This window comes from Primulina huaijiensis, chromosome 17, assembly GCF_012295235.1.
Source record: "Primulina huaijiensis isolate GDHJ02 chromosome 17, ASM1229523v2, whole genome shotgun sequence".
Classification (NCBI taxonomy): domain Eukaryota; kingdom Viridiplantae; phylum Streptophyta; class Magnoliopsida; order Lamiales; family Gesneriaceae; genus Primulina; species Primulina huaijiensis.
Genome location: NC_133322.1, coordinates 9064024 through 9073522, shown reverse-complemented (window position 1 = coordinate 9073522; position 9499 = coordinate 9064024).

The window sequence follows — 9499 nt, the reverse complement described above, 5'->3', positions numbered from 1 at the left end:
CACCATAGTCCTGGGATTGTAGAACACAGCACCCCACCCCGAGCGGATGAGTCGGTGGATGTTGCTGGGTGATTCTATTCCCTTGGGTACCCTATGACCAGATGATTCACTTGATCTTGAGATTTATTGATAGCCCACAGCTTCTGATCATGCATTGCATTATATTGCATCTTTATGAATTTATATGAAATATTTGAAAATTTAACTCTCATTTGTGATTGATTGTATCATACTGGGTTTATACTCACCGGCATGTCCGGTACCTCTTGTTTTCATGTGCTTGACGGTAGGTGAGGCGAGGCTTGGGATGCCAGAGTCCAGCTCAAGGCGAGGAGATACGAGTTAGAGTGGGATTCTCGGGTCTTAGGAGCTATGTGATGATGTTTGGATTTCTTTGGTTCACTACTTCATGTTGGCATGTTGAAAATTTATATTTCAAACATTTGAGACAATTAAATTATTTTGACGATGTTTATGTAAGCTTGTGAACAACAAATTATGTATTTTACTCAATCATTTGGTGTGTGACAATTATAATTATTAGTACTAGATATCGGACCCGGGGCCCCACAACTATCGTGAGTTCAACCACTTAACTTTCATAGCTTAGACGTAGACACAAAGCTCATTCATTTACTTAGGACGTTCTAAAATTCCCGTGACTCGGCCTTGTTAAAACATTGCATTAAACTAAGACCTCGGACATCAAAGCATTCAACCCAAATCAAAAAGGCAGTACACGGACTGTTAGAGTAGGTGCCCGTCGAGCCAAGTGTTGGCCGAGGGTTCATGTTTAAACTCTATGTATGAACAATGTTTATTTTAATAATATTTGAAATTATTATTTTGGCACTTCTTTATCTGTATGCCCATGCTAGTTGCATATATAAAGCCCTTGAATATACAAATAGTAGAAAGAATATGAGATGCTCATATGATGAGTATCATGAAACTCATATTTGTAATACTGTATATTCTAAACGGTTCCTAGTCGATTCAGCCGCCACTAAGAAGGATATAGGCCGCTCGAGTTCGAGACTAGTATCTGCGATGTGAGTACATAGTTTCATTGGTAGGGGACATTGTGATGTCCGAGCATGGAGATAGGTGCTCCTTGTAGAGTGCACTGAACAACCCTCCATAAGGACTTTCCAAGTGGTTCTCACTTATCGAGTGGAAAAGTCCTAGTTTATGGTTGTACACCATTAGTCCTTATGACCCGGGACAACATTGAGACTCTATGTGCTAGAATTACACTTTGACTTGTTTACCGATTCTCAAGGGGTCATCAGGTGGCAAGGTTGGGTGTTCTGTCGAAACATATAGGAGTCTATGCATTGTAGTCGGGGATTCACCGCTTACCTTCGGGTATGGATATCCTACGTGTCCTCAAGTGTGTGTAGTGTGAAATCTCTGATCAGAGTATGGGGGTAATTAAGAAAGGAGTTTCTTAGATTACACCATCGATGCAACTATGACATGACAAATAGTATCGATTCATTGACAACTCTCGATAAACCAATGGTTGTCCAATCGGTCGGAATATATGAGTTGAAGGGACCGTACTGTACGCTAAACATAATTGACTGGTTCTTGCAGGCACTATCATTTGATACATAGGGAATCATGTAAGCGATGCTGCTAGGCGTTTAACATGATTGGTTGGGTACTATCAGACTTGAGTTCTGACATTCTTGTTATCAAGGAGTTGATAAGCAAGAATGGAGCAATTGGGGTATGCTCATATAAGGACATATTTAGTCCGAATCACATGGAGATGTGAACCCACGGCTAGTTGTATCAATGAACAATTGAGGGCCACACAAGTGCTAGCTTTCTAGATCTCGTTGAGAAGTTAAAATAGTTCAAAGTGTTGAATGTCTTATAAATGAGTTTATAAGCGTAAAGAAAAATATAAGTAAGACTTCTATGAGAGAATTGTAATTTTTAATTTATGAATGTGTTCCTAAATTAAAAGTAGGCCAAGTGAATAATTTCTTTGAAAATTGTGATTTTCATAAACATTATTATGGACTAAATTAAAGTAATTCAAGTGTTGAATTAGTTAAAAACTAGTGGGCCTAGTAGAGTCCAAATAATTAAATTAATTCAAGTGTTGAATTAATTAAATAACATTGGGCCTTGGAGAGCCCAATAGGAAATAATTATTTTAACTAGTGGGCTTGAGTAAAATCAAGTAAAGTCTAATTGGGCTCAAATATGTTTGAAACAATTAAATTAAAAGTCCATGGGCCCTTTGTAAATGTTACAAGCCCTCTAGGTTTTGCATGCTTGGGAGATGAAGAGGTGTGGATTACTTTTGATTAAAATATTGCATGACATGCAAGACTAACTTTTACTTTTCCCACAACCTAGGCAAGAACTTCACTCTCCCAATTACCCCTTGGCCGAAATTTACACACACATTCCCTCAAAAATTTTTCTTTTATTTTGTTCTTCAATTGTTGGAGAAACAAATCTCTTCTCAAAGAAAAATCCTCATATTTTTCTAGTGCAAAATATGAGGAGATCTATCTAGTTGGTGGTGGGCTTGATTTTGAAGGTAGGAGGAAGCTTGTAGATTTTTCTTGCCATACAAGAGCTAAAGTGTTTACACTTTAGTTGGAGCCATCATCAACCTCAAGAGGTTGATAGGTAAAATTTCTTAACACCCATGTATGACAAAGGTGTTTAATATATGTTACACACTAGTACAATGGTGTTCAAATTTTTCTCAAAATTTCGGTTTTTCATGTTTAGAAAACAATTTTGTGCTTCCGTTGCGATTTCGAACACCTAAAATCGATCCCTTTCACGGACCCCTTGCCCAGGTCCGGCTCCGGGTCCGTGTGGATACTGTAAAATTAGTCGTGCAGAAAAGGGAAGGCACGGACCCCGTGCCTAGGTCCGTATAGAGGTCCGTGAAGATACTAGGAAAAAAAAAAGGCTCCGAAGAAAGCAAAGACACAGACCCCGTGTCCGGGTCCGTGTACACCTCCTTGTACCCACTGGAAATTGACACTTCGAATGTAACAAAGGCACGGACCCCGTGCTCTTGTCCGTGTAGGGGTCCGTGTAGTCTCGGAAAAACCGAAGTCTGCGCGAAAACTTAACATGATGTTTCCCTCTTCTTACTAAACCATAAGGGCTGAGAATCGATACCCCGAGACCCCTCCTAGGATACTAAGGTAATGACTCCAACTCATACAAGATATTACAATTGCCACAAAACCCGAAAAATAATAACAAACGACACAACCCGAGGATTCGACACCACTTTTCTTCCTACGACTCTTAGTTCAACCTTATGCTTAACGACACGAAAAGAGACATCAACAATAATCCCAACATCGATCTTGACTTACTTAAACGTAGCAACGATCGCCCGTCGATTCCCAACGAAGCCTGCAACAAATAACTTCAACAACACAATTTGCATAAAAGTCGCAGTTTGAGCAGTCTCACAAAAAACGTCAGAACTCACTCAATTTTTATCCCAAATTTTTGAATTTTATAACACATCGAAGGTATCAAAAAGTTCTACAATTTTTGTGTTAAACGTTTTCTCAAAATCATGACCGAAAAATCGCAGTATTTAAAAAGACTGCAAAAACATGATTTTAGATCCAAAAATAGTTTAAAAAATGATCTAAACTTAATTGCTCAAACTTCTACACAACACTCACGTGATTTTCAGACAAAATACGTCGCAACGCACACTATGACATGATCAATGCAGAAAGAAACAGAATATGCGTGCCTTTTTGATATTAAAACTCACGATACGGTGATACCGAAGCGGAGATGATGCGAGAGACGATCCCGGACGACTTGGCTCGATTTTCTTTGAAGAAAGCACAACAAAACCTTGCTGGAAATTCCGAGGAAGGGGGCGGTTGCTGTTATTTTCTAAGAACCCTAGACATTTCTTTAAAAATTGAAATGAGGGAATAAGAGAATTGTGTGTGTGTCTAACCGAGAAAGTGTGTGTGTGTTAGTGGGTGTGTGCGTGAGTTAGTGTAGGAAATTAGTGGAAAATTTGTGCTAAATTTGTAATTAACAATCAATTAAAAATACTAACCCACAAGTAACTTAATAAAATCCCTTAAATTAAAATGAAATGCACACTTGCTAACCTTTAAATATTCTCAAGATTGTATAGTCACTTAAATATATAATTTAGGCTTTTAAAATACTAAAACTAGATAACTTATTTAAAACGCCCCATTCTCAACTTAAAATAAAATACCATAATAAAAATTGCCACAGTCGTCGCCCGTCTCTACTCCTCGATCCCGCATCGAATAATCGCCTGTAAAGTGAAACTCGAAAAACATTTTAACGTGCATCACATAAGCATAAATAATTTAAATACTGCATTTAAATAAATTATGCATGGCTAAAACTCATTTTAAATTTAAATAAATGATTTAATAATTAAATAAATGCATGGAATTTACGTGTACTGACTTTGGGCACTACAGTGTATGTAGTTTGAAATCTCTGATTAGAGTATGGTGGTAATTATGAAAGGGGTTTCATAGATTACACCATTGATTCAACTACGACATGACACATAGTATCGATTCATTGACAACTCTTGATATACCAATGGTTGTCGAATCGGTCGGGATATATGAGTTGAAGGGACCGTACTGTACGCTAACCATAATTGAATGGTTCTTGTAGACACTATCATTTGATACCTAGGGAATCATGTAAGCGATGCTGCTAGGCTTTTAACATGATTTGTTGGGTACTATCAGACTTGAGTTCTGACGTTCTTATTATCAAGGAGTTGATAAGTAAGAATGGAGCAATTGGGGTATGCACGTATAAAGACATGTTTAGTCCGAATCACATGGAGATGTGAACCCACAGCTAGTTGTATCAATGAACCATTGAGGGTCACACAAGTGCTAATTTTCTAGATCCCGTTGAGAAGAAAAATAGTTCAATGTGTTGAACGGCTTATAAAAGAGTTTATAAGTGTAAATAAAATAGAAGTATGACTTCTATAAGGAGAATGTAACTTTTAATTTGAGGAAGTGTTCCTAAATTAAAAGTTAGCCAAACGAGTAATGTATTTGAAAATTGTGATTTTCATATACATTATTATGGACTAAATTAAATTAATTCAAGTGTTGAATTAATTAAACACTAGTGGACCTAGTAGAGTCCAAATAATTAAATTAATTCAAGTGTTGGATTAATTAAACAACATTGGGCCTTGTAGAGCCCAATTAGAAATAATTATTAAACTAGTGGGCTTGAGTAAAATCAAGTAAGGTTTAATTGGTCTCAAATTTGTTTGAGACAATTAAATTAAAGTCCATGGGCCTTGTAATTGTTACAAGCCCAAATAGAATGTACATGGGGATGTGAAGAGTTGGGAGACAACTTTTTCAATGTTCAAGGCTTGGCATGCAACTTTTTGGCTTTAACTTTTTCCACAACAAAGAAAAGTCTTCCCTTCTCTCCTCCCCACCCCCTTTGGACGAAAATTTGAAGCCAAAAATTCTTCATTTTTCTTTCTTCAATTGTTGATGAAAGCACGCACTTCTCAAAGAAAAATGCTCTAATTTTTCTGGTGCAAAATTAGAGTGGATCTACCTTGTTAGTGATGGACCTAATTTGAAGAAAGGAGTCCAAAAGAAAGGTGAAGCTTGTAGATTGTCTTCCTTTGAAGAGCTTAGTTGTTTGACAACTAAGTTGGAGCTATTATCAATCCATTGTGATTGATAGGTATATTTTCTAAAACACCCTATGAATGTCATATTGTGTTTTTGTATTTGCTACACATTCTAGTGAGGTGTTCGAATTTTTCCTTGTTGAAAAACAATTTTTAAACTTCTGTTCCGCATTGGAACACCTTAATCGATCCTCTTTCAGTACGGTCACTTCAACTCATATATCCCGATCGATTCGACAACCATTGGTATATCGAGAGTTGTCAATGAATCGATACTATGTGTCATATCGTAGTTGCATCGATGGTGTAATCTATGAAACCCCTTTCATAATTACCACCATACTCTGATTAGAGATTTCATACTACATACACATAGGATATCCATACCCGAAGGTAAGCGGTGAATCCCCGACTACAATGCATCGACTCCTATATGTTTTGACAAAACACCCAACCTTGCCACCTGATGACCCCATATGAGTCGGTAAACAATTCAAAGTGCAATGCTAGCACATAGAGTCTCGATGTTGTCCCGGGTCATAAGGACTAATGGTGTACAACCATAAACTAGGACGTTTCCACTCGATAAGTGAGAACCACTTGGAAAGTTTTATATGGAGGGTTGTTCAGTGCACTCTACCAGGAGCACCTATCTGCATGTTCGGACATCACAATGTCCCCTACCAATGAAACATGGTACTCACATCGCAGATACTAGTCTCGAACTCGAGCGGCCTATATCCTCCTTAGTGGCGGCTGAATCGACTAGGAACCGTTTAGAATATACAGTATTACAAATATGAGTTTCATGATACTCATCATATGAGCATCTCATATTCTTTCTACTATTNCGATGCTTCTCGAATAATGGTCCCGGTAAAGGCTTAGTTAGTGGATCAGCAACATTATCTGCGGAGCCGACTTTGTCGATCGACACTTCTCCTCTTTCCACAATCTCTCGGAGGATGTGGTACTTTCTCAATACATGTTTGGACTTCTGATGAGACCTTGGCTCCTTTGCTTGAGCTATAGCTCCCGTGTTGTCACAAAACACAGGAACAGGAGCAACTCCATTAGGAATGACGCCCAACTCTTGGACGAAATTCCTTATCCAAACAGCCTCCTTTGCTGCAGCTGATGCAGCAATGTATTCGGCCTCAGTGGTGAAATCCGCAGTACTGTCTTGCTTGGAACTCTTCCAAGAGACAGCAACACCATTGAGCATGAATACGAATCCAGAGGTTGACTTCGAGTCATCGATATCGCTTTGGAAGCTAGAGTCGGTATAGCCTTCCAATTTCAGTTCTCCACCCCCATAGACCAAGAACAACTTATTGGTCCTTCTCAAATACTTGAGGATGTCTTTCACAGCTTTCTAGTGTGGAAGACCAGGTTCGATTGATATCTACTCATTACACTTAGTGCGAAAGCCACGTCAAGACATGTAGATATCATCCCATACATGATGCTAGCAATCGCAGATGCATAAGGAATGCTTGTCATCGCCGCTATCTCTGCATCAGTCTTGGGAGACATAGACTTGGATAGGGACACGCCATGACACATTGGTAGTTGTCCTCTCTTGGACTCATCCATCGAGAAACTCTTCACGATGGTATCAATGTATGTGGACTGGGTGAGACCAAGCAATCTTCTCGATCTATCTCTATAGATCTGTATTCCCAAAACAAAAGATGCTTCACCCAAGTCATGCATCGAGAACTTACTTGCTAACCATATTTTAGTTGATTGCAACATTCCTACATCATTCACAATGAGTAGAATGTCACCAACATAAAGCACCAGGAATGTCACAGCACTCCCACTGACCTTCTTCTACACACAGGGTTCCTCAGGATTCTTAGTAAAACAAAACCCTTTGATTGTACTATCAAATATGAGGTTCCAACTCCTAGATGCCTGATTTAGACCATAAATAGATCTCTGAAGTTTGCATACCATATGCTCACTTCCGATAGAAGTAAACCCTTCAGGTTGAGACATGTAAATCTCTTCCTTAATATCCCCATTAAAAAAGGATGTCTTGACATCCATCTGCCATATTTCATAGTCAAACCATACAGCTATGGCTAGCAATATCCTTATCGACTTGAACATTGCAACTGGGGAAAAGGTTTTCTCAAAGTCAACTCCTTGTCTTTAAGTATATCTTTTTTCCACCAATCGCGCTTTGAAGGTCAATACCTTCCCATCCGTCCCAAGTTTCCTCTTGTAAATCCATTTACACCCTATGGGAACAGTTCCCTCAGGTGGATCCACTAGATTCCACACTTGGTTCGAATGCATGGAATTAATCTCAGATTCGATTGCTTCAAGCCACTTGGATGAATCGGCATCAGATAACGCTTCCTTGAAGGTCCTTGGATCACATCCATGGATAGGCTCATCATGGCCCTCTTCAAGAGGCAGACCATACCTCATAGGTGGTCTCAAGACTCTCTCGGATCTTCTAGGAGCTCGTATCTCCTCTCTTGGCTCTTCTGGTGTGGGCTCTACAATTGTGTGTGTCTCTCAAACCTCTTCGAGTTCTATCATCTCCCTTTTTCTATCCAATAGAAATTTTTTATCCAAGAAGGTTGCATTCCTAGAAACAAGCACCTTTGTTTCTTGGGGATAATAGAAATAGTATCCAACTGAATTCCTTGGATATCCCACAAAGTAACATAAAATGGATCGACTATCCAATTTATCTCCCACTACCTACTTCACATAAGCATGGCACCCTCATATTCTAAGATAAGAATATTTCGGAAGCTTACCCATCCATATCTCATACGGAGTCTTATCAACTGCCTTTGAATGTACATTGTTCAACAACAATGCCGCTGTCTCAAGCGCATATCCCCAAAAGGATGGTGGCAACTCCGTGAACCCCATCATAGACCGAACCATGTCCATCAAAGTCCGGTTACGATGCTCCGAAAAACCATTCAACTGTGGTGTAACGGGCGGAGTCCACTGCGAGAGAATCCCATTCTCCCTAAGATACTCTTGGAACTCGGCACTCAAGTACTCACCACCTCGATCTGATCGAAGTATCTTGATGCTTCATCCCAACTGTTTCTCTACTCCACTTCTGAATTATTTGAACCTTTCAAAGGCTTCAGACTTGTATTTCATCAAATACACATACCCATACCTCAAAAAGTCATCGGTAAAGGTGATGAAGTAGGCATGTCCATGCTTAGTGGTGATGCTAAGCGGACCGCACACATCGGTATGGATCAAATCCAATAACCCTTTGGCTTGCTCCACACGGCCCTTAAAGGGAATTTTGGTCATCTTTCCTTTTAGACAGGATTCACAAGTCGTAAGAGCATTAATATAAGACATATCAAACATGCCCTCTCCCACTAACTTGTTCATCCTTCTTAGGGAAATATGTCCTAATCGTGCATGCCATAATTGTGCCGAATTTAGAGTATCTTGTTTTTGCTTGTTTGTTGTTGTTATTGTTTGGACATTGTTTAGTGGAATATTTTTCAATTTTAAGTTGTAGAGATCGTTTTCAAGTTCTCCAGTACCAATCAAACATTCATTCTTGTAAATGTTGCAAACACCTTTGCTAAATAAACAAGAATATCCATCTTTATCAAGCATAGAAATGGAAATATTGTTTTTCACCAATTCAGGTAGAAACAAAACATCTCTTAAAATTAACTTAAAATCATTGTTCAAAAGCAAGTAAACATCTCCTATGGCCCTGGCAGCAATTCTTGCTCCATTGCCCATCCTCAAGAAGGTCTCACCTTCCCTAAGCCTCCTATTTCTTCCCATCACCTGCAA